The sequence below is a fragment of the Colobus angolensis genome, unplaced genomic scaffold, assembly GCF_000951035.1.
Source record: "Colobus angolensis palliatus isolate OR3802 unplaced genomic scaffold, Cang.pa_1.0 Scaffold214, whole genome shotgun sequence".
Taxonomy (NCBI): domain Eukaryota; kingdom Metazoa; phylum Chordata; class Mammalia; order Primates; family Cercopithecidae; genus Colobus; species Colobus angolensis.
In genome coordinates, this window is record NW_012115311.1 from 3,415,998 (window position 1) to 3,429,193 (window position 13,196).

A 13,196-nucleotide genomic window follows, 5' to 3' on the forward strand; every position below is an offset into this window, starting at 1 on the left:
GAAGGAGGGAGGGAGGGAAGGAAGGAGGGAGGGAGGGAGGGAAAGAAAGAAGGAAGGAAGGAAGCAGGGTGGGGTAGAATCAGAAATATTGATCACTGATGAGGATATTCTGATCAAGGCATTCTCCAATTTGGCTTTATATTATTGCTTGGAAAACTAAAAATTATATATAGACCTAGGATTACAACTCAGACCTGACAGATGATCAGAATCATCAAGGGTAGAACAAAGAGTAAATGGCACCATAGTATCATAACATTTTTTAAGAGATTGATAGACATTTAAATGACTCTTTTCCTTCTTCTTAGTATTTTGGCGTTGAGCAATTTTAATTTCCAATGCCCTTACCCAATTCCCTTCTTAAAATGTCATCTTTATGCATCTATTTATAATACATCTATATAATGTAAAATATATGATGATGATACATGTTTTTGAGCCCTTGATACATGATACTTTACAAATATTACCTGTTTCCATACATCCCCTCTATAATCATACCAATGATGATTAATGGAGCCCTGAGAGGTTAATTAACCTGAGCTAGAATATGAATCCAACCACCCTGACTGAATAGCCCTAGTGGTAAACCACTATTACATACAGCCACCCTGACAAGTGCAGAGCAGGTGTTGTCACCACTCCAGGCTGTGGACACATGTTCCAAGTTGTAACCACCTGTGGGGTATTCAAGCCTAGGGAGGTCATCTGAAATAACACAAAGGGAGAGGGACAAAAAGTAAAGACACACACACAAAAGAAGTTGCTTTTAGCTCTATGTACTCTTCCATTTGGATAAGCAACTCCTAACCATTTCTTTGTGCTGAATCTTCTAGAAAGCTGAGTACACATAAAAAAATCCCTCTCTCAGAATGGGAGACTTTGACACCAGATAGGGAATCTCCAAGTCAGGTGCCAGTTAGGGATGCTGCAGAATTCAGCCTCAGGATTTTCTGAGCAGGTTTTCACTGAGGGTTTGTCAATAAAATGTTTGCTGATTCAACTTGTATGGGAGCACTTCATGTTTGAGAATATTTCTGTATCACATCTCTATGTCACTACTTACACCTATAAAATTTTTCCCTTTGCTAACCAAGAGGTGTCAGTTTATGGAATAGCCACATACAGCCATTTCTAAAAGCAAATGCATTTCTATTATATTTTTGTTTCTTACAGTTTCTTTTTGCTCATTTTTTTCTGATTTGACTATCAAATATTATTCATTATATACAGTACTTTAATTTGTTGATGTGGGTGAGAAAAGTTAAAACATTGCTTGCAAAACAGGGGATTTGATTTATCACTAGAATTTGAAGTTCGGAAAGAGAGATGAGTCAGCATATTTCTTTGGTTGTTTATTTTTTAAGATAATGCATCCAATGGTTATAAGTAAACTCAGAAAGAAGCACACTCTATTAAATGGGTATTTTAAAAATATTTTAGAATTTTGGCTCAGATATGTAAATGATTGAGGAAAAGCATTTTTACTTTGAAATGTTCTAAAATTAACATTCTGATATGCTGTTTCAGATGAATTACTAAAATAAATATAAAATTTGAGAAGTGTATTTTAATGTGTTATTAATGTGAAATGATGATAATAGTAGAAAATAAAATTTTGCTCCTAACTTACATTTAGTATTTTTGTACTAAAATTTACCTTCATATGACCAGTATGAACTACAATAAAATACTCAATATAGTTAACAAATCAGTGATAGGAAACTGGCAATTTTATTCATCCAAATAATAGTCTTTAACTTACAGGAATTATAATTTAACAAAAGTTGACAACACATTGATTTAATTTATAGTTTTCTTTTAATGTATTATGTTAAAATATAATTTAGTATTTTTGGAAAGAACAGGGTTTACTAAATGGTCATTACAAACATATTCAGTCTGTGAATTTGAATATCTAAAGAGATACAAGACAAAGATCATTAGAAGAAATTTCTAATTTGATAAACTTGAAGTTAAAAGAGATTTTTTAAAAATGTAAACAGAATCATTAGAAAGATGCTATTTCTTCTGATTAATATTGCCTCATTTCTCAGCCTGCCCAGTACTTTTCAATACGGTTGCTTTTCCTCCACAGCAACAAGATGTTTAGCTGGGCACATGGCCACTCAAAATGAAGACTTCATTCTTGGCCTGCCTTGCAGGAAGATATGGCCATGTGACTGAGATCTGGCCTATGGAATGTGAATAGAAATATATTGCACCTCCCCTTTTCTTCTTTGTCTGTTCATTTTTTCTAGTTTCTTGGAACTTGGATCAGCTGCTGAAACTCCATATGATATTATGAGGGGAAAGGCCATAGTCCACTAGAGTCACTGGTATAGAAAGCTGGAAAAAGTCTATGTCCCCAAGGAATTTTTTGAGCAACGCTATCATGTCACTCCTGGATTGCCTACCTACAAGATATTTTTAAATGTGAGATAAATAAACCTTCATATTTTTAATCAACTAATTTTTTTCTTCTTTTACTTGAAGCAGTATTTTATTCTAACTGAAACAAATTAAGAACTAAAATTTAGTAAACCTAAGGTATTTCATTGCATCACAAAACTTATGAAATAATTTAACACTGTAATTATCGGACATAAATAGATAGGCTAACAAAAGGATATGTAGGATGACAAAATGAACTCATCCAGCAGTTTCAAAAATCATTTTAGTCTTTAATTTTTTAAAATTGTACTATGCTACACATAGAATATAATACACATAATTGCACTTGTACAATTTTTTAAAATTAGGATGAAATGAGCACCTCTGTGACCACTGCTGAAATTAACAAGTATAGAGCACCCACTTTCAGTATATTTAGAGCCTTCTGTGTACTCCTCACTAACACGTCCCTCTCCTTGGTCTATATCCCAAATGCAACCGCTTCCCCAGCTTTGTGTCAATCAATCACATATTCTGCAATGTGTTTTTATCTGCAAGTAACATCAGAAAAATTTGCTTAGAATTCGTTGTTTTTAGCATGACATAAATTGAATCATATCAGTGCTTTAATTTTAATATTGAATGAGAAAAAATACAAAATTGACTAATTCAAGTTTGCTATTCCCACACAATGTTTGGTCACTGCAGACCCACCAAACGTTTGCCCAAGAATGAATGAGTCTTATGATTCCTTAAGATCCCAGTTGCAACATTCTTCAAATAATAGTTATTGATTAGTGGAAACAACTCCTCACCTGCACTCTGAATTATAAGGGATTCTGATTTGACCCATTTAGATTGAGCCTATAGATTTGCAGTAAAACATGAGAGTATGCTCTAAAGACGTTTCATCATAGCTCATATATCGTTTTTTTTTCTTTGTCAGAATTGAAGGCAAGGCTGAATGATGATAATCATGTTTATATTTTAATCCAGAAATATTACTTTCTCTATCTTATAGAACTAGTGGTTTAACATGTTTATTAATGATTTCACCCAAAAGACACTTCAAAACAGAAATTATTGCCATTTGTTTAGTTTTAGTCTTCCAAGATAATGACATACAAGTTCTGCCATAATTTTTTTCTAATTTTTGCACCCATTTGTATCTTTCTTAATTGCCTAATTAAGAGTGGAACACAGGTTTTATAAGTTGAATCATTGCTGAGATACCTTATGTTTACAATATTGTAAGTGGGTGCGTATGAATTTCTAATCTGTGTCAGGTCATAATCATTTCAGTTTCAATGAATTAGGAGTGACAGCTGCTTAGGAAACAACTTGTTTCTATTAAAGCTAGCATATTTGTCATTAGAGTAAGTATCTCTTTGGCAGTTTATTTTGTATTGTTAATAATTATCATTATTTTGACTATGGGGCATTTAATTTCCACATTTAACATTTGGTACTGTTATGTAAGTAACTGACTCATAAAATAAAATCCAAACCGTCAACATTTTTGCAATCATAGGCAGTACAAGTAAGCAAATTAGATGAATATAAGACCTAAATTAATGGGCATGTGAATCATACAGAATTTATTAATAAGAATGCAGATGAATTACAGCACTTCATTCTATACTGATGCTGAATTAGAGTTCATTCGACTTATTATGGTAGTTACAAAAATATCCTTTCTCTTTTTTATTAAAAATGAGGATATCGACTATTTTATTTATTTTAATGATGTATATGCCTGGGAGTAAGAAAATATGTATAAAATATGGTACACATGGTGATGACTGAGGGCAGAAACATGATTATCGTTGGCTGCAACATATCCATTGTAGTCCCAGCAATCTTGGTCTGACATATTATAAGCCTCAAATGGCTACAAGTTACAAACCACTTAGTTTGGGTTATTATAGTGAGTCATGAGCCACAGACAATCAGATGTCCCCTTTTCTGTACAGATCCCTAATATTCTAAAAGCCTGAAAGCTTCTATGCAGCATTCGTTATCCTTCCCACATTTGAATGAAATAAATTGATGACAGAAATATCCTGTGATGTACCCTAAGAGAGAGTCCTCCTATCACACACCCTGGGTTTGACCCCAAACTCTGTCATTTATTTGGAAAAGCTGTGTGATCTTCAGATATTTGTTTAAGTTCTTCATGCCTCAGTCTTTTCACCAGCAAAGTGGGAAAAAATAGTAATATTTGATAGGATTTGCTGTGAGGATGAAATGAGAAAACACATTCTAAGCCCTTAGAAAAAACTTAGCACATTATAAGCACTAAAAAAGTCAGGTTTATTATCATCCTAAGTGACATTTATAATTTACTGATAAGTTAATGAGTCTAGAAACATTTTGCTTAAAATACCAAAGAAAATCACGAGCAGATGTGGGTACAAGTGCCCCAGAGTCCATGGTCTTAAATTGGCACCTTCTCTGTCTTATTTCTGAGAACAAAATTTTAAATTTCTCACAATACCAAGAATTGTGGCATTGAACATCTAAAAATTGAGCTGTATCCATATTTTGCTCATTAGGATCAGAAATAAATATTTCTGCTCTAACAATTTTTTAGAGTGCTAGGACAGACCTATGTCTTAGTCAATTGTGTACACATAGGATTAGCGTATCTTACAGATAGTGGGTGCTCAAAAAATGTTGGTTGAGTGGGTAATTTCTTAGTTTTGGTCTGTGTGCTCTGCAAGATGGTTCCTGAACTGAAGGCATTCTCAGTCCTCATCTCATTGTCCTGCAGTTGATTAGGTCAAGCTGTACGTATGTAGAAAATGGCCATAATTTTTGCATTTCTTATTCTCATCTATACCAAAATCCTGAATTTCTCCATGACTATCATGTAATTTCTGCTTATTCTATAAAGTAAGTATAAAAAAGAATACTTTGTCAATGAAATAAATAGCAGAATTTAATGACATTAAAAGGTTGCTTTGGAGACCACATTTATTATCATATGTGTCCAATAGAGTGTGCTGGTGTACTATGTAACTGTAGAAGTTTCGGGCAATGGTAGTGCATTAGATTTATTTCAACTATTTGGTTTGCTTAACACAGTTAAATTCAAGAATGAGACTACATTCCTTAATTAAAACAAAATGTCTGCCAATTTAGTGTATCATGTGAATATTTACAAAAAGAGAAAATGAAAATGATAATTGAGTTTTCCTTTTTAGATGGTCTCATGATTCAATATCCTACCTTGTAACACTTCTGGTTTACGTATACTAAAACTGTATAGTCTGCTTAGTTATGTCTAATAATTTAAGCTTTTCAAATTTAAAAAAGTGCCTTGTATTTTGCATAGGTTATAACTCATGAACTCATCATATTTCTGTTGATTTTATTCAACAATAATAAAACCCTTTCCAGGGATATGATTATAAGAGTATATTAATGCATTTAATCCAGTATTTATTTTTCAAAATTAACCTGAAGTGGCATACAAAACTGTCATCAGCAAGCAAAAAAATCAAGATAAACAAAAATCATACTAAAAATACTCCCAAGTGATTAATATCTAGTCATATTTTATTTTTCATGGAATAGTTAAGCATTTAGACAAATTAATGCTCCAGTTGCAGTTTAGGAGCAAGTATCTTTGTGATTTCATTTTTCTTGCGTTATGTGTGTGTATGCGCATGTGTGTGTCCCATGGGAAACTGGCCAAGAACATGGCTAAATAAGAATCCATGTTTATACTACTTGGGAAACTGGGTAGTCTGGCAGTGTATTGGCATTTTTGATTCCGTACAATATGGCAAGAATCTTCAACTCAGATGCTGTAGTAGACATTTGTCATTTTTTTTTGACTGCTCAGTATTTGAATTCTCTGTCTATATTTGGAATAGTATTAAGAGATCTTCTGAGTTTTATAGGGAACAGAATCAACCTTGTATTATAGAAACAGAAAATTAGAGATGCTAATTTTTCCATCCTTCTTTACACTAGGCATTGAAACTCTAACAATCACATTCACCTGTTCCACAAATGGAACTGGGAGCTCTTTGGGGTCAGAGAAGCATAAAGTCGTGAGTCTACGTTACCATGATAGTTCTCAGAGCATCAGGGCCCACAATGCAAACTGAAATATTTATGTTTCCTCATCAGATAAATTATGTGTATGATTTAGGCTTTTGTTCTCAGCTATGTAACATAAAGCATATGTTACGAGGCCTCCTGCTGATTCTGTAAAATGCCGATTGCTTTCCAACTCACATCAAAGTCAAATTCTGTTGTTATTCAATAACACATAATGGTGAGATACTTGTGATTTTGAAGTTATACTTCTTAGCAAAAGGAATTTAAAGCTTACTCCCAACATTACTGTAGAATATAGAATTTTAATGAATTGTGCAAATCAAAGGGGAACAGCCCAGACACCAGGTTGTTCAGAAGAGACACAACTTTGAGCAGCCAGTGGCAGAGCATTGTCATGTGGTGATTAAAGCAGGTGACGAATGCTGGATGGAATCAAAGGATGCAAATCTCTACAGTAGATTCTTAAAGTGAACTTTGAGCAAGTTCATGAGCAGAGTCTGAGAGGAAAGACCTCGAAATAAAAAAGCAACAGTCAGCAAAGATAATGTGGGACAAGACTAAGATACATACAAAATCTTTAGCAGAGCTAATTAGATAAGAAAAAGAGAAATGTAAATAAACATAAAACATTTTCTTTTCACCTATTACTTGATGAGAAAATATAAAATTTTATATCAAAATCTTACAAAATCATATATAATTTTATTGAACTTCGTTTAAGTGTGAAATGTAGTTTTCATTAGTTTATATTGATTCTATTAATTGAATATCAATTCTATTAATTAATTCTATAACTGATCTCTAACACAGTGCATCTAAAAGCAAATGAATGAACAAATCAAAGGAAAGAAAGGAAAAGGAAGAAGGAAGGAAGGAAGGAAGGAGAGAGGGAGGGAGGGATGGAGGGAAGAAGAAAGAAACAACAATAGCAACTATCATTCTCATGCTTTGTAGATTGTTCAGGAGTGAGTGGACGCCCCTGAGAGTTTTCCTCTTTCTTTGGGCAGTGCATACAGCTTCTTGTACACAGTATTTGCCATGAGGTGCAGGAGTGTGGATTTTCTCTTGGAGAATCCTTCTTCTTCTTTTTTTTTTTTTTTTTTTTTTGAGACGGAGTCTGGCTCGGTCGCCCAGGCTGGAATGCAGTGGTTGGATCTCAGCCCACTGCAAGCTCCGCCTCCCGGATTTATGCCATTCTGCTGCCTCAGCCTCCTGAGCAGCTGGGACCACAGGCATCTGCCACTTCGCCCAGCTAGTTTTTTGTATTTTTTTTAGTAGAGACGGGGTTTCACCGTGTTAGCCAGGATGGTCTCGATCTCCTGACCTCGTGATCCGCCCGTCTCGGCCTCCCAAAGTGCTGGGATTACAGGCTTGAGCCACCGCGCCCGGCCAATCCTTCTTCTTTTACAATGCAAAGCATTCTGATTGGCTCACCCAAACCGGTCCCACGTGTTTCCTAATACACCTCAGTCTTATTTTGGAATTGTATAGTGCTTCTGTTTGAGATTTCTGTTCACTGAATCTGATTTGAAAATGAGTATCCTTCTAGCTTCCCTAGAATCTCATTTCCTTTTTTCAATAAATAAAACCTAATTTCAAGGGAGGTGCTTGGGTTCCATGTTGCTCATTGGTTGACTTACTGTAGACACTGGGTTGGTTTTATTTAAGTAACAGTGAAATTTTCCAGCCATGGCTCCTATCACAGTTATTTATAAGTATAATATCTTTATATAGGTATTTCCTATCCTGCATTCAAAGATGATCTGTGGAGTGCTGACATTCAGAAGATAGAATGGACAGGGTTTGCTGAACAATCAAAAAGAATGAGAAAGATTGGTAAATCTGGTATGATTCTGGTTTAGACAACATTCTCTGAGATGAATATATAGAATAAAAGAGTAGGTTTGTTAGGGAAGATGATATGTTCAGTTTTGGATATATTTGGTTTGAAGCACCTGATAGGGTGTCAATATGAAGAAGCTAACAAGGTATTGAAATAGTTTATGGTGGAAAGAAGATAGACTACGAGGTCAGGCTGACTGCCGTTCAAATATTTGCTTGGCAACTTTCTAGCTGCAGAATCCCAAATGTATAACAAACATCCGCATTTGATTCTCTCACTGAAGAATGGGAATAATAGCATTTGCAGGTAAATTCCCAGTGTTACTTATCTCTGCTGAGTTGGTCTTTTGGTGGCTGAAAACTGATTACACAGACAATGAAAATGGAAGAATGGAAAAATGAGATAAAATGTTCCTCCCTTTGGAGTTTCTTATAAATGCACCTTCTTCTTAACTATTAACTGTTTTCATTGTACTTTGGAGTTCCCATTCCCTCTGATGGCGGGGAAAACAATCTCAAAGAAGTTATTAAAATGTAACAATCTCCCCAAATTTAAAACTGCGTCCTCATAGTGACTATTAAGTCAATTTGAAGAATTTGAAGTTTAAACTCTCTCTTCTAGCTTTTTTTCCTCCCTGCAAAACATTTTTTCTGCCTCCCCATCCAACTTCCTAAGAGGACATCTGAGTGCAGAGGAACGTGGTATTCTCATCCAAGAGGAGACTGCGGTGAAGATAAGGGCTCGGGAAAGAAATGCTCTGTTGTCTGTTAGCTCTGCCAACAGCAAGTGATACACGGTTAGCTCTGGAAACCCGAATGAGCAGTGTAGAGTCTCAGCCATCCCACTGCGCTAGCATCCACTGTTGAATTCTATGTTTGCTGATCTTTGCCTTAGGAATGAATTCTAAACTAGTAGTTTCCCCTGTCCAGATCCCTGACTTCTGGGGTCCATAGATGCTCTTACCCACTGTACTCTTTTCCAGGACTCAAAAAGCCTCCTACATGTCATCCAGAGATTGTAGAAGGGGCTATGTCTACTGGGGCACAGTCTCAAGCCCATCTATCGTGTCTTTCTGTCACTTTGTATTTGTGGCAACACATAGTATGCTGAAAAAATAAAGAAATTAGAACACAGGACCAGATATTATTGGATTTTTCTCCAATTTATTTGGTCCCCTTCTTCCTTTCCCTCTCTCTCCCCTCTCTGTCTCTCTCTCTCTCTCTTTCTCTCTCTCTCTCTCTCTCTCTCTCACACACACACACACACACACACACACACACTCAAATAATCCTCTTCCCCACATTCCCACCTTCCGTTCTCTCCATTTTTGCCTCAGTTTAGGGATGAAGGCACTAGATATTTCTTATAACTCAGGTAGCATCTTCACCCACGGTAAGGGCCCACGCAAATCTCCCGGCTCTCCAACGGGAAACCTTCCCATGAAGGAAAACTTGCATGCTTTCTGTCTGGAACCTTCCTTATATCATTATTTTTCCCCACTCTGTGGGCTTTTTTATTCTAGAAAATTATCTTTCCCAACCTTCCCTAGGAACATACATTTCATGGATTTGCCTGATGGTAAGAAAAATTTAAAAATGTATTTCCAAGAGGGAGATGACACTGGGAGATTTTTAAAAATTTATCATCCCTATTAGATAAAATTGGACAAAGTATACACAGACTGAAGATATAAGAGAGATATTGCAAAGAGGTTTCAGGTTGAATGCTTGCTGATGACTGATTTTCTGAACTTCTGTGTTGAAAGGTCTTTGGAGACCACAGCTGACTTGGCAGAAAATACTCACGATTGATTAGCCATGTCCACTATGAAAGTGGGTGAGACGGGTTGCATCATAGGTTGCACATAATTGCCATCACGGATATAGTGAAAAGGTCGTGGAATTTGGGGTCAAATAGGTTGGACTTATATTCTGTCTTTTCAGCTTGTTTTCTGTTAAATGAACTTACATTCTTAGACATTAATTACTTTTTGAAATATATGTGAATTCTTTTTAATTTTATATTTTATATACACACACTCTAGAAGCCTTTACAAAATTACATCTTGGCTTTGTGTATCTCACAGTTTCAAATGAGATATATTTCTTTTAAAAACAAAATACGTTTTGATATCTTGATTCAAAGGTATTTTATCTAGTGTCCATTGGAGTTAATTCTACTAGCAAGCTGCTCCTATTTCATAGGAAATTATTGAATTCTATTTCCATAAAATTCAGGTTATGATGACAAAAAAGAGACATTTTATGTGCCTACAGTAAAAATTTGTTTTCTGTTTTATTGTGCCCTGGGAAAATATTCTGTCAGGACAAAATTTGAAATAACCAATTCATTTGAACAAATAGTATAAGATTTATTTTTCCCTCTGGACAAGTTCTTGTTATTTGTTTATGTTATTTCTGTACTTTATCTATATTTTTATTCATGTTAAATAATATGTAAATCTTACCTAAAAAATGGGAAGTACTGGCTATAGTACCTTCACACTCCGCTGGGATTACTAACATATGAATATGCATAACCACAACAGATGTTTTGTGTGTTTTACCAACTAAACTATGTCTGGGACCACATTCTTCAAGCCATGGAGAGATTCAGATAACGCCGAACTGGTTTGATTATTTTTGTCAAGAAGAGGACATAAAAGGCGAGCTGGCAGAGGCAGGGAGCGGAATGGGTTCCCAGTGCGTGTTAACCATTTATTGCTCTTTTCAACCCTAACTGTGCTGCTGGGACAAGGGAAATAAGGAGAGGGAGATGAGGCCTAGAGAAGTGGTGCCCAGGAACATGAGGAACTCTCACAATCTGTCAGTGGTATACCTGAGTTTCTAGGAGGATGTGGTAGAACAGAAGATGCCTGTGGATTAAGGCATCTTGCCAGCACACAGAGATGATATTCACAAGCAGAGCGAAGGCGTCTTGCCAGCACACAGAGACGACATTCACATGCAGAACGACATTCACATGCAGAACATCAGAGGTTTAAAAAAGTCAACATTTAGGTGCCGGGAGCACAAAAGAGCAAACAGCCTGGACCTGCCTAGGAAGAAGAGGCTCTGATCTTCACCAGAAAGGTCCACAAACTTGCCACTTAGCAGAAGGAAAGCAGTCTTTCAGGAAGACTCATCTTTCTCCCAACCACAGGCACTTCTGCCCTAGCGGACTCCTTTATCCATGCAAAAATATTTAAAAATATGTTTTGTGACTACACTGATAGAAAGGTGAAAATAATACAGGCTGGATTCATTATTCTTATATTGGTTTTACTTCCTATTTTAATTTTTTTTTTAAAGCATGTTTTGTGGGTCTCTAAAGATATTGCAGGTCTTGGGCCTTGCACTTACTGTGTGTAATGGGAAAGTCACCTTGCCACCGAGGTCAATAATGCGTACTTGGGACCAGAAAGAAGGAGAGGGGAAATGCCTCTTAAAAAAGGAATTTGCAAGATACAGCCATAAGTTGGACATTTGCTGAGGTTTTAGTAACTAATTAAACTACAAAATAACAGAAACAGATTAAGAAAATAAGAATATGTCAAAAATATTTTAGGTAAATTTGAGATTCAGAGTCAAAGGTGGAATATGAAATTGTAAAAATGATTTTCATGTTTGCACATATGCAAGTGGTATTAAATAATATCCAATGAAAAATAAATAAATATAATTATGTTTATGCACCTAGTTAATATAGAACTGAGGACATTTAAGTTATTGTAACTTTGTTCCCTATTATTTATATTCAAAAATTTTAGTTAAGTTTTTTGAAAATTCAGAAGATTTTAATAAAGAAGTTTCAACTATATTTATTAACATGATTGAAGTCCAATCAATTGAGTCCAAACTATTGAGTTACATTTGTTCTAGGTAATGTTCTGTATTATCTAGTATACATCATGGGTTATATCACTATTCAATGAGCAGAATGTTATAAGGTGGAGAAATTATACAACCAAATGGTCAAGTTAGTTTTTACATCAAACTGCCTATAAAAGAATTTGTACCAAAATCTCAATTTTTTGACCTTTGGTTATATATTTCAACAAGGGAAGAGAATGAATTATGTTTACAAAATCCTGAGAGAGCTCTCTGTTTGCAAAAATTATTGTTATTGGTTGTTTAATACGTTTGTGACAGAATCGAGAAAGTATTTAAAATGAGGTAATAAATTGTGATCAAATACTATATTTGTTAGTTTTTGACGTGTTAAAACCACTCCAAAACTTAGTGACTTACAATAACAATTTTTTTAGCTCAGACTTTGCAGGGTTGAGCTCAGTTGGGCAGTTCATCTGGTCTGAGACAGCCTGGTCTGATCTTGTCCAAATTACCCATGTTTCTGCAGTCAGCTGAGGGGTTGCCTAAGAACAGTGAGTCTATGATGGGCTCAGCAGGGATAGCTGGGAAAATTGGAGCCTCTCCTCACAGGGTCTCTCATCTTGTGCAGGCCAGCCGGGGCTTGTTCCCATGGCAGTGCAAGGTTCTGAAAGAGCGTGGGTGCATGCAAATCCTTTTGTGTTTTGGGGTTGGAACTTGCACACATTGCCTCCTCTACATTCTATTAGCTAAAGCAAGTAACAATGTGATCCCTGATTCAGATTACATTTCATCTCTTGATGAGTGAAGCTACAAAGTGACTCTGCAAAGGGCCGTGAATGCAGAGAAGAGAATAACAAGAAATCTACCACAGATGTTACCATTAGGTTTGCCCATGACATGGTTAAAATGTAACTGACTATCGCCATTAGACTTGCTCTTTTTTTCTTCCAGATGAGGAAATTAAAGGGGTCAACATATCTCCATCTTTTGAAGGAGTTGAGTGAAAATACACATAGACCTAGCCACAGGTCTCATAGAGCACCAGAGCCATTTGT

At 35.6% G+C, this 13,196-nt stretch overlaps 1 long non-coding RNA gene across 1 annotated transcript in view; it reads left to right on the top strand.

Moving 5' to 3' along the window:
• Positions 1-4,121, top strand: part of LOC105512525 — an 11,288-nt gene extending 7,167 nt beyond the window's left edge. Inside the window, exon 2 of the long non-coding RNA XR_001001867.1 lies at positions 2,099-4,121. This is a non-coding gene — a long non-coding RNA (uncharacterized LOC105512525). The remainder of the gene's footprint in view (positions 1-2,098) is intronic.
• The last annotated feature ends 9,075 nt before the right edge of the window (positions 4,122-13,196 follow it).